Below are 13177 nucleotides of genomic sequence, written 5' to 3'. Positions count from 1 at the left end.
TTCAAGGTGAGAATCTACTGGGAGATGCATTGAGGGTACATGACCCACCAAGACCAAGACTGCGTGATAACTACACAGCCAACTTTAATGACGTAGAATCTGAAGGACCTCTTGTTCTACCCCTTCTACCTCCGGGGCATACATTTGTGGTGACTAGCAGTTTGATGTAGATGTTTACAACAAGGGGTTTTTTCTCTTGTTTGGCATCGGAGGATCCATATGCGCACATAGCCAAGCTGAGGAGTGTTTGCAAAAGTTGTGTAGGTCGACCGGACTTGGACATGAATGTAATTGGATTGAGAGTATTCCATCTATCATTGACTGGCGATGCTTCTGTATGGTTTACTGAGCTTCCATATAACTCAATCTACACATGGGACCAAATAACTGATGTGTTCCTGGCAAAATACTTTCCAGTGTCAAAGAAGCTGAACCACAAAGATAAACTCAACAACTTCGTAGCACTACCTGGAGAGTCTGTGAGTAGTTCTTGGGACAGGTTCACTGCTTTCATAAGAGGTGTCCCGAATCACCGTATTGATGATGAATCGTTGAAGGAATACTTCTACCGAGGTCAGGATGACAATAGTAAAGTAGTGCTTGATACTATAGCTGTAGGTTCATATGGTGAGTGCACTTTTGAGCAAATTGCAGTGAAACTGGAGAAGATTTCCCAGAACAATAAAGCTTGGAGCACCAGAAAGTCAGATACAGGGAGAAACATATTTGCAGTTCAAACTACAACTAATAAATCTCCCGATTAGATTCATGAGCAAATGGCTCAGATGAGGACCGAACTTGGGTTGGTGTTGAAGCATGTGAGTGGAGGTATTGAAAAGGTAAATGCTATCAATTATTTGACTAGAAATCCACCACTGGTTGAGGAGTGTTACTATGAAGAGGATACCTATGCGATGAATAATCAGACGGGGGTTTTCGAGCCAATGCCTAAGGTTCCAATACGGATAATTGGCGCCAAGGTCAGAACTATGGCAACTACAATCAAGAGGGTCAATATGTCTGGGATAGGAACTACAATCGTGATAACAATACAGTCGGAACAACTATGGCAACAAAACTGACCGGGTTGGGCCTTATGTCCCTCCTCAAAATTGGGAATCTGGTAATAGGGAAGCTGGAGGTAATATGTCACGTATTGAGGATATGATGCAGAAGATGATGAAGAGGTTTGATTCGACTAATGAGAATGTGAAGGAGATGTGAAATGACTTGTCTGGTATTGGTCAAAAATTTGATGCCCATGCAGTGTCAATCAAGCATCTTGAGTAACAGATGACTCATTTGTCTACTACAGTAAACCCACGTCAACCTGGCACACTTCCTAGCAACACCATCCATAATCCCAAGAATGATGGGCATTGTATGGCAGTCACTACTCGAGGGGGTAAGCAGGCCATTGATCCACCTATGCCGTATGGGGTTGAAGTTGAGGCTAGTAAAAATGATGATATGATTGAAGTAAATGAAGAGCCCGAGAATGCAACAGAGAAGGAAATGGAGATAACTTAGAAAATTATTCCCATGCCTAGACCTCCACCTCCTTTCCCACAGAGGTTAGTGAAGAAGACTGAAGAAGGAAAATACAACAAGTTTATTAGTATGTTGAAGCATCTTTCCATCAATGTGCCGTTGATAGAAGCTTTGGATAAAATGCCTAGGTATGCAAAGTTTATGAAGGACTTCGTAACTAAAAGTGGGACGTGAGTTTTGAAGATGATGATAAGTTGCAATATTGTAGTGCTATTGCTACAAGGTCCCTTGTGAAAAATAAGGAGGAACCTGGGGCTTTCACTATTCTTTGCACCATTGGGTTGCTATATTTTGCAAAGGCGTTGTGCGATTTGGGTGCTAGTATCAATCTGATGCCATTGGCTATTTACAAGAAGATGGGGTTAGTGGATCCAAAATCGACTGCGATGCGACTACTTATGGCTGATAGAACTGTGAAGAAGCCCATTGGTGTGCTCCAAGATGTACTAGTGAAAGTGAAGTCTTTTATCTTTCCGGTGGATTTTGTGATACTTGATTGTGATGTTGACTTTGAGGTTCCCATTATCCTTGGGAGACCATTCCTAGCAACTGGGCGCGCCTTGGTTGATATGGAGAAAGGGCAGATGAAGTTCCAATTGAACAATGAAGAGGCAACTTTCAATATCTCTAGGTCTATGAAGCAGAGTTGTGAGCTCAAATAGGTATCTATGGTGACACATATTGTAGAGAGTGGTTCTAAGGTGTCTGTTGAAGAAAGGTTGGGTGTTGATGCACTAGCAGCGGTAATGATGAACTTTGAGAGTGATGGTATTGAAGACTATGATGAATTAGTTGCCGCACTTGATAAATTTGAATTCCATTCAAAACCAAAGAGATTGGAGTTAGACATGAAGAATCGCGACTCTCCACCTGCTAGACCATCTATTGAAGAGGCTCCGAAATTGGAGCTTAAGGCTCTACCATCACATTTGAGGTATGTATTCTTTGGAAGAGATGTTACTTTACCGGTCATCATTGTGGCAGATTTGAACGTGACACAAGTTGAGGCATTAGTGTCCGTGTTGAAGAGGTTCAAGCGAGCTATTGGGTGGACTATTGCAGACATTATTGGGATTTCTCTTGGTATTTGTTCTCATAAAATTCAACTCATACCGGATCACAAGCCTAGTATTAAGCACTAGAGAAGACTAAATCTGCATATGCTAGAGGTAGTTAAGAAGGAAATCATCAAGTGGTTAGATATTGGAGTTATTCATCCCATTGAAGATAGTAGTTGGGTGTGTCTTGTTCAGTGTGTGCCCAAGAAATGTGGGATTACTGTGGTGCCTAATGAGAGAAACGAGCTTGTTCCAATGCGGCCCGTGACTGGATGGATATTCTGCATAGACTACCAAAAATTAAATGCTTGGACAGAAAATGACCACTTTCCTATGTCGTTCATGGATCAGATGTTGGACCGACTTGCGGGTAAAGGTTGGTATTGTTTCCTTGATGGGTATTCCGGCTATAATAAGATTTCTATAGCTCTGGAAGACCAAGAGAAGGCCACCTTCACTTGCCCTTATGGGCCTTTCGCCTTCAAACGAATGCTATTTGGGTTGTGTAATGCTCCTGTGACCTTCCAACGTTGTATGATGTCGATATTTTTTGATATGGTAGAGGACACTATTGATGTATTTATGGATGATTTCTCTGTGTTAGGTGACTCTTTTGATCGTTGTTTGGACCATTTGGCTGAGGTGCTTAAAAGGAGTGAAAAGTACAATCTTGTGCTCAATTGGGAGAAGTGCCACTTCGTGGTAAAAGAAGGGATAGTTCTGGGTCATCGGATTTCTGAGAAGGGTATTGAGGTTGATAGAGCAAAAGTTGAGGTAATAGAAAAGCTTCCACCACCTATATCTGTTAAAGGTGTTAGAAGTTTTCTTGGGCATGCAGGTTTCTATAGGAGGTTCATCAAGGATTTCTTCAAAATTACACATCCATTGTGCAAATTGCTCGAAAAGGAGTATAAGTTTGATTTTGATGATGCGTGTCTAAGAGAATTTGTGGAGTTGAAAGAGAAGTTAGTTACTGCACCTATCATTATTTCACAGGATTGGGGATAATCATTTGAGGTATTGTGTGATACGAGTGGAGTGGCGCTTGGTGTGGTATTGGGACAGAGGCGAGAGAAAATTCTTCATCCTATTTACTATGCTAGGAAAGCTCTAAACATGTCTCAAAAGAACTATATAATGACTGAATAGGAGCTTCTAACAGTGGTTTTCGCATTCGAGAAATTTCGATCCTACTTGCTTGGTACTAAGGTCGTAGTGCATAATGACCATTCTGCATTGAGGTAGTTGATGGCTAAGAAGGATGCAAAACCGAGGTTGATTAGATGGGTGTTGTTGCTACTAGAGTTCGACTTTATGGTTAAAGATAGAAAGGGGACAAAAAATTAGGTTGCCGATCACTTGTCCAGATTGGAGGAAGAAGTTATGCTCAAGCTTGGTCATAGGGCTGAAATTAATGATGCATTTCCAGATGAACATATATTGGCTGCTTCTCATGATATGATTCCTTGGTTCGCAGACTTTGCTAACTATTTGGCAAGTGATCTGGTGCCATCAGATTTGTCTTTTCACCAAAGGAAAAAGTTTATTCTTGATGTGAAGAAGTTCTTTTGGGATGATCCTTACTTGTATCGTAATTATGCTTATGGGATTATTAGTCGCTGTGTGCCCGAAGTTGAGATGTTGAGTATAATAGAGGCGTGCCATGCATCGCCTATTGGTGGCATCATAGTGGTATTCAGACTGCGCATAAAATTTTGCAGTGTGGGTAGCTCATGATTTCACCAAGTCTTGTGACCGTTGCCAAAGAGAAGGAGGAATTTCAAAGAGGCAAGAGCTTCCTATGAATCCTATATTGGTGTTAGAGTTGGTTGATGTATGGGGCATTGATTTTATGGGTCCATTTGCGAGTTCACATGGGATGAAGTATATTCTTGTTGCGGTTGATTATGTGTCGCAGTGGGTGGATGCAATTGCGCTTCCCAACAATAAAGGTAAAAATGTTACCACATTCTTGAAAAAGAATATCTTCCCCAGATTTGGTACACCTAGGGTGATTATCAACAATAGTGGTTCCCACTTTTGTAATAAGTTGTTCAAGGCGTTACTTGAGAAATATAGCATCTGCCATAATGTAGCCACTCCTTACCATCCGCAGTCTAGTGGGCAAGTTGAAGTGTCCAACAGAGAGATCAAGCAGATATTGGCAAAGACTGTGAATGCTAATAAAATGGATTGGCCAAGGAAGCTTGATGATGCTCTATAGGCCTATCGCACCGCATTCAAGACTTCCATAGGTATGTCCCCCTACCAACTTGTATATGGGAAGTCTTTCCATTTTCTGGTAAAGCTAGAGCATAAGGCTATGTGGGCACTAAAGAAGCTAAATTTGGATTAGGGTGCCGCGTCGAATCAGAGAATGAGTGACTTAAATGTTCTTGATGAGTTTCGCCTAAGAGCTTATGAAAGTTCAGCCTTGTACAGGGAGAAGATGAAGAAGCATCATGATTAAAGGATTGAAAAGCGAGAATTTGTTGTGGGTGATCTTGTGCTTCTATTCAACTCTAGGTTGTGCTTGTTTCCGGGCAAGCTCAAGTCCTAGTGGACCGGGCCATTCTTAGTCACGCAAGTGCTCCCACATGGAGCAGTCGAGCTTGAGAACAGTGAGGGAACAAGGTTCAAGGTAAACGGGCAAAGCATCAAGGTCTATTTGAGAAACGTGAAAAGTGTGCAAGAAGTTGTTGAGGCCTACTATCTTGATGAAGTTTGAGTAATCAAGAGGTCCGCGTCGTGCCGCGACGTTAAATCAAACGCTGCTTGGGAGGCAACCCAAGATGTAAAATCTTGCCAACTATAGGTTTTTCTTTTTGGTTTAGTAGTTTTCTTTGTTTATTTGCTTTTCTGTATTTCTTTAGATAGGTGCTTTATTTTTTTGGTTAGTGTTGGCTAGATATAACATAAGGTCCGTGTCTAAAATGTGTCTAGAAAATGTAAAAAGAAAGGCCTAATGGTTGCTACTTGTGCAGGGATGAAAAGCAAAATCTGCAGAAAATGTCTGGTGCAGAGGTCTATGGAGACCATCGATGGTCCGTAAGTCCAACTACGGACCGTGAATGGTAGCCATAGACCCCAGGTAAGTTTCCCAAATTTTTCTTAGTGTGTAAGTGACCTACGGACCCCATCTACGGGTCATAGGTCAACCCACGGACCGTAGACGGGGTCTCGTGGGTCCAAACCCTAGTTCTGCCTGTCCTGACCCGAACCTCTTTTAAATAAAACCCCCCATTGTTTAAACACTCCCCCCATTACCAAAATTCACCCAATCCATTTTTTGTAACGTCTCCTCTCCCAAAACCCTCAGTATTACCACCATAACCCATTAATCACCCACCTTCATTCCCCCATATTCCCAATTCACTATCCTCTCTCCCAAACTCCTTTATTCCCCATTTTCTAGAGGTTCCGGTGCAAAAAGGCTAAGTAGAAGTTGTTGGACGTCTAGAGTCATCACACCATCACCCATTTCCTTTGCTTGTAAGGTAATCGACTTTCCATTCACTTTGAATTCTGGTTCATTGTTGTTATAGAAAGTCAGGAAGTGGATCTTTACCTTGGGTTGCTGATTGTATGATATTGCATGTTAAACTGAAATTAGAAATACCCTTGGGACGATAGATTGTGATTGTTTGTCTTTGTAATATGTTAAATTACTGAAATAAGAGTCTAGATGCAAGTTTCGACTTAGGGTTTCTAGTCTCGTAGGTAATATCATCTATAAAAAAATTGAGTAATTGGAACCGTTGGGATGACGAACTAGATAAAATGTGTTGAAATGCATGATTAGACTAAGATCAATTGTTTGAATTGGTAAAATAAATTGGTTTCGAATAGAAGCATGTTAATACCTAGCACAGACCTAATCCACGAGACCCCGTCTACGGACCGTAGGTCAATCTACGAACCATAGATCAGGTCCGTGGTCTGTGGAACATAAGCAATTCCACTAAGTGTGGAACCATAGAGGTGGACTACGGTCCGTAGGTCAATCTACGGACCGTTCTGCATATCCATGGTTCACATCAGAGCCCAACTTTTTGGGAATTCTGACCTACGGAGGGGATCCACAGACCGTAGGTACCCACCGTAGGTGGCCACTGAAGCCACTGTCTGAATTTTTCTTTAGTTTTTCATCTGGTTCGTTCTTCATTCTAATTTTTTTTGAGTGTGATTTTAGGTTATTTTAGTACTAATTCTTCCTCCACAGGTACCATGGCCCCAAAGAAAGCTCTACCCGTTAAGGGTAGATCCAAATCAACGGCACCAACCCGTCGGCTAGTCAACGAGGATACTGATGTTGAGAAAGACCCCGAATATGTCCCCCCACTAGGAGGACATCATCTACAGCACCTCGGGCTACTTGGAATCAATCCAAGAAGGTGGTTCCCGATGCAGTCACTGCCTCCCAGTCTGATGAGGAGGATACACTGATCGTATCACCGGCTGGGTCTCCTTTCGGTTCTTAGTTCACCTCTGCTACAGGGTCTGCTTCTGGATCCCCCACAAGCTCGAGTTCACATGGCCGAGCTGCCTTGTTTGATGAGGCTACTAGTTCGGGGGGGTTGCAATGCCACCAAACATCGACCCTGCTCCGGTTGCTGAGGATCCAAATAGTTGGTGCATTTAGGGTCAATGGCAGATATAGAGGGATGCCTTGATGTTAAATGAAAAGAGGAAGAAGTCCCGACTGATCACTGATGAGTGCATAGTTCTCACGGGGAGCCTACACACCATACCTGACATCCACCAGCTCTATAAAAAACACAAATGCGAGTGGATGGATCGGAGCCCTGGGACCTATAACAAGGAGATAGTGAGAGAATTCTATGCCTCCTATGTTGCCACACTCCGTGGTTCTATCGACAAGAGGTCCAAGCCCACAGCCCAGGACCCTTTCACTTCCACTCTAGTTCGAGACTCTTCGGTGGACATATCACAGATCACCATCAGTTGCTTTCTCTATGGTCCGAGCACCAAGTGGGCACTCAACACCGCCGAATTTGACTACCAGTGGGATATTGTGAGGAGTGGAGCGTTCCAACGGAATGTAGAGCAGAGGGAGGCCGTATTACTTTGGCTAGCCAGACACATATAGCTATGGATGGAGAGCGTGCAGAGTGGGTCAGCACACCGCGCTTTGGTATTCGAAAGGCCACCCTTAATTTGTTGGCCAAGATTTTCTGGATTTTTGTGCGGAATACGGTATCGCCAACTAAGGCCGATAATGCGCTTACTTGGGATAGAACAGTGATGGTTGCAGCCTTGGTAGCTGGGTTCGAGATCGACTTTGCCCGCATGCTATTGGCGGAGATCCATGAGAGGGCATTTAGGACCACCACCAGTTTACCCTTCCCATGTAAGATCTTCCAGTTGTGCAGGGATTCTGGGGTGCCTATTAGGGATTGTGACACTTTGGTACATGCGACTGGGACCCTTGATATCAGCCTTTTTCGGGATGAGGCCAACGTAGCTGCCCCATGACGTGGTCCACAGATTGCGGTGCCGTTATTAAGAGCATATTTAGTGGTTGATGTGGAGCAGATGCAGGGTGAGGACCCTGCCTTTCCAGCCCACACTGATGATGCCCCGATCTCCCCATTTCCTGCCTCCAGTCGGGCCCCTAGCTCATCTAGAGCCACCCCATCTTCATGAGTTACTGTTGTGCCTTTAGTTCAAGTTCAGAAATTGGAGGCTCAGATGGCCACACTGCTCCAACATGTGAGGCTATGGATGCAACGGTCTATAGTAGAGTCCGAGGTTAGGATGGAGACCATGATGGACCAGAAGGTCCAGGCCGTTCATAAGCGTCTGGATGCCTTCGAGTTGAGAGTCCTCGAGCGACCAGCCCCTGCTATAGATCTATCCTCTTTCTGGACCGAGTTAGACAGTCCCCTGGCCGATCTTGATACCATCCTTGCCCCACCCACAGATGAGACAGAGTCTGCACCTACTGCATTAGCTGATAATACACTGCTTGATTCTTTAATCAGAGATGACATAGCATAGACCGAGCCCACCCATGCTCGTGGGAAGAGGCACCGCTCTAGTCATATTTCTGACACTACTGAGGATGCTCGAGCAACGAAGTGGGAGTGCCAGCAGAATGAGCAGGCTAGGAGAGCCTCCATTGTAGATGAGGAATTGCACCAACAGAAGGTTCGTGAGAGTGCTCTTGGAGCCTCAAGTTCTAAGCCCATCACTGAGGCTATGACTGTTGTGGGAGATGATTTTAGCACCACTAATGGTGCAGTTAGAGTGACTGATAGCACTAATGATGGTGCTATGATAGATGATGTGGGCACTACTGAGGGTGACCCAAGTGTTGTTCCAGCCGATTTCAGAAAACTGGACCCACCCGCTTGTTGAATTCTTTGGTGCTATGCGCCACAGGTTTGCTTCACCCGATCCTTTATTCTTTACCTTTTGTGCATTGGGGACAATTGCACAATATTTTGTTGGTGGTTGGATAAATGGATTGTGAGTGATAGGGTGAAGTCTGAGTAACCCAACTCATAATCCTCTCTTTGGCGTTTTCTTGCCTGTGTTCTTTTTCCCTAAGAGACTATTTTTAATTTCTGTTGAACCATCATGTGTTAGGAGTGTATGTGTAGAAGCATGAGAAAGAATGAAGCCTGATGGCATAATTCTAAATGAAAAATGATACTCGTCCAAAAGTTGTGATATGTGCTAAAATCTGTAGGCTAGAATGAGTTGAATGTGTTGGCTCTGAGTATGACATGATAAAGAGCCAACTTGATCTCATGACTTAAGCTAAAACTTGAACCGGGTAATCTGATAATCTGATAATGAAACTATGTGCCAAAAGTGTGTGAGAATGGTTGATTGTTCAAACAGTTTTGTGCCGATCTAGAGCTTGCCCCGTTGGTCCTGCTATGATAATCTAGGCTAGACGTTAGGAAGTGATCATAGGCCATTGTTTAAATTAGTCCACTTAAGCCTAAAATGATCTAACCAAATGGTAGCATTATTCCCTTTTGATCCAACTATTTGAGCCTAAAATTGACCAATTCTTTTGATTCACCTAACTCACCTTCCCTTAAAAACATTGTCTTGGCCCCGGTCCCTCCTTGGACATGTACACCTCAACTTAGGCCAAAAGCCTAAGTTGAGGGTGGCTAAGCCCAAAATTTACCTTGATCTTGGCCCTGTTCCGACATCGAACATCGTGCACCTCAACTAATGCAAAATGCATAAGTTGAGGGTGGTTATGAAAAAGGAAACCAAATGAAAAAAGGGCATGAAAAGAGTTTCGTGTTGAAAAGAGGAAAAAGTATGAAAGAGGATGTGACTTTGTGCAAAAGAAGCAAAAGAAAAGTGTGAAAAGAAATAAAAGAAAAGAAAGTAAAAGAAAAAGAAGAAAATGAGAAATAAGAGTCAAAGAGTCAAAAGTCGCATCCTTGATTGAAAAGAGTTAAGGGAAAGAAATTGAGATAAAAAGTTGCCAAAAATAGGTCAAGGAAGAGGTAAATAGCCAATGTAATGTCAAGGAGGGCAGAAAGTCACTACAAAGTACCTTAATGTGACACACCTGACCCTGAGCCTACGTTACAAGCTAAGAAAAGTTCTATAGTGATCCTAACAACTAGTTTGGAGAGTCTAAGCAGAGAAAATAAGGGCAAGCCTATGGTATTGAGCACTAACTGTACTTGAAATTACTTCTGAGCGTGAGTGTTGAATAAATCCTTGTACTCAAAATCATATTTAATGTGTGAAAAAGGGATTTAGTTTGAAGTAAGGGCACTAGTTACATTGTCAGAAAGTTGGTACCTTGGTGATAACAAAACAGTGTATGTTGTGCGTTGATTGGTCGATCTTTGTCATATTTTGATCCGCATGAGTTAGCTTGTTGAGTCTAAGAGAAAAGATTTGCACTCAAAAAGAGAGTTGGGATAGAGAGCCATGTGATTGCCTGTACTTGAATTCTTGCTTGTATACAATTATCGTTTAGAGTCTTAGTGCGGCGCTTCAGGACAAACAACGAATTTAAGTTGAAGGTGTTGATATACCGTGAGTTTACAGTATTTTTAATACATTTCACTTAAGATTTGTGTGTGTCTAGAGCCATTTTGTATTGGGATTAGTGTGTTTTTATCGTGTTTGTAGGAAATAAGTTCGGACGTGGGAGTTAGGAGACAACTGAAGAAATGTTGCAGAAAAGGCCACCTACGAACGTGACTTACGAATCGCAGGTGAAGGGCGTAGATTGATGGGAAAGGCCTGGAGGAAAATCAGGGAATTCTTAACTAAGTGTGGAACCACAATTACAAGTGACGGGCCGTAGATCGACCTACGGGCCGTCCTACAGTTCCATCAAATGCTTCAGAGAAGGTGGTTCCAGTACCTGATTTCAAAAGTCTAAGTATGAAACTATGAAGGAGGATCTACAGACTGTGAATTACAACCGCGTCCCAAACCACGGAAGGGACCTATGGACCGTAGGTCAGTCCACGGTCCATAGGTCAGTCTCGTCAATTACAACCGCGTCCAGAAACTTTATTTCCTTATTTCGTTTCCTTTTTAGTTGGGACTTTTTTTTTCTATATATAGGGCATGTAAACCTCATTTTTGGAGGTTAGACTTTATTACTTTCATTCTAGTTTTTGGCTTTGGAGATTAACTTGAAATTTTAGCAATTCTTGATTTCCTACGTTCATTTTGAAGATTTTGACTTTGAAATTCAAGTTGAGATTCTGGGTTTATTCTTTTCATTACATAAGTTCATGATTTCTCCTTCTAAAACTATGAAATGTGTTCTTTCTATTATGGATAACTAAATCCACAACTAGGGTTGTAGGAACCATGAGCGATTAACAAAGTTTGAATAGTAATTCTTAAATAGTGTTATTGCATGTATTGATAATTCTTCTGTTTAGAAGTCTTTTTAGCGGTTGCAAACGTTAGAACTCGCCTTGTTGCTACTTGCCGGACCAAAGAGGTAGTTAATAAGAAAAGAATTATTAACATAGATTTAGTGTGATACTATCTAATAGTCTAATGTTAATTGGTGTGAGAGTGAAAACTAAGCCATACATTGATGTGATGTCTACTATGAGGTAAATGTAAGGTTTATTAAATTATACACACGTAGCCGGACCAAGGTGTGGGGTGAAATTCTCTAGTTGCCAGACCAAGGAATTAGAGATACCTAACTTAACACTTTTCATGTAATACACTAGGAAATGATTACTATTACTAGGATTACCGCGTTATGAGCTTATGGGGAACACATACACCCTAGTTACTTTCTCTCATTGATAACAACAAATTTCGAATCCTGCTCACTTGTTACTTAACTACAATCAAGCATTTTTTCAACAAACCCTCCCCCCCTACTTACTTGTTTCGGAAATACGTTGGCTAAACAAATATAATTTTAAGTTGAGTTTAAGTCTAAACCATATTCCTCGTGGGATCGATCCCAACCTCCAAGTTGGGTTCTTTACTTGATAACGATCACTTATACTTCTTTAGGGAGGTGTAATTTGAGCATATCAATAACCAACATAAGTTACCGAAAAACTACTAAAAACAAATCTCAAACTCATAATATCCACCTCAAGAACTCATCAAATCCCACTATCAAAGATTCAAAAAAGAAACTTCAATAAACTCATAAAGAATCTCAATATATGGATTGTCATGGACGAAAATAACTCAAAAAACTCATGATTGGAGTGAGGGTAAACAAACCTATCACTATGAAAGCTTACATACCTTGTAAGGATCAAATCCTTGGCGAAATTCCTCGAAGATTACAAGTATCTTGAACTTCTCCCTTTTCTCCTTTTGAACTTCTCTCTAAACCCCTAAGCGTGTTTAGGATTGTGTAACCCCTAAAATATTACTAAAAATAAGTTAGGCTAGTGGGGTAAGGAAAAGACCAAAATACCCCTCCTTAATTCGGATGGATTTTCTTAATCGGACAGGCTGAATTCAAACATTCCTATATCCCTCATCCGAACTCAGAATTTAGGAAACTCGGTGGCGTTGGAAAGAGCACTCAAATATCTTTCATTTGATATCTCATGGGCCACCTGTCACGACCCGATTTATCAAGTCATGATGGCACCTACTATAACCCACCAGCAGGTAAGCCAACCTGTAACCCGGAACAACAAGTAATGGGTCTGAGGGTAGAAATTAAACAAGAGCAGGCAAATAACAATATAAACAGGCGGAAGCAAACCAAAAACATATATACAAATAAAGATCCCTCCCAGAACTTGGAAGTCACTAGTACAGAGCTACTACAAAATGAGTACAAGTCCCAAAACTGGACAACAGAGACTAGACTGTCTCGAAAGGAAAAGGACAAGTCTATATATACAGATGGAGACTGAGTTAGTACAAAACGCCGTGTGCTCACCCCCGTCTCCGGATAAGTCTACTCCAAGCTCGATCAACGCTGGCTACTAGTGCTCGGACCTGCATCACAAAATAGATGCAGAGCGTAGCATGAGTACCAAAACAACAGGTACCCAGTAGGCATCATCGGCCGACTGAGCAAGATAAGCAAAAGTAAACTGAAATGC

The 13177-nt window shown here is 42.1% G+C and overlaps 1 long non-coding RNA gene and 1 pseudogene across 1 annotated transcript in view; one reads left to right on the top strand and one right to left on the bottom strand.

The window, feature by feature from the left end:
* The first annotated feature begins 281 nt into the window (after positions 1-281).
* LOC125873797 (uncharacterized) lies at positions 282-8990 on the top strand (annotated as a pseudogene).
* Positions 8991-12975: 3985 nt separating this feature from the next.
* Positions 12976-13177, bottom strand: part of LOC125874743 (uncharacterized) — a 7057-nt gene continuing 6855 nt past the window's right edge. Inside the window, exon 3 of the long non-coding RNA XR_007447301.1 lies at positions 12976-13070. This is a non-coding gene — a long non-coding RNA (uncharacterized LOC125874743). The remainder of the gene's footprint in view (positions 13071-13177) is intronic.

This window comes from Solanum stenotomum, chromosome 8 (genome assembly GCF_019186545.1).
Source record: "Solanum stenotomum isolate F172 chromosome 8, ASM1918654v1, whole genome shotgun sequence".
Classification (NCBI taxonomy): Eukaryota; Viridiplantae; Streptophyta; class Magnoliopsida; order Solanales; family Solanaceae; genus Solanum; species Solanum stenotomum.
This window is presented reverse-complemented; position numbering and strand designations above follow the sequence as displayed.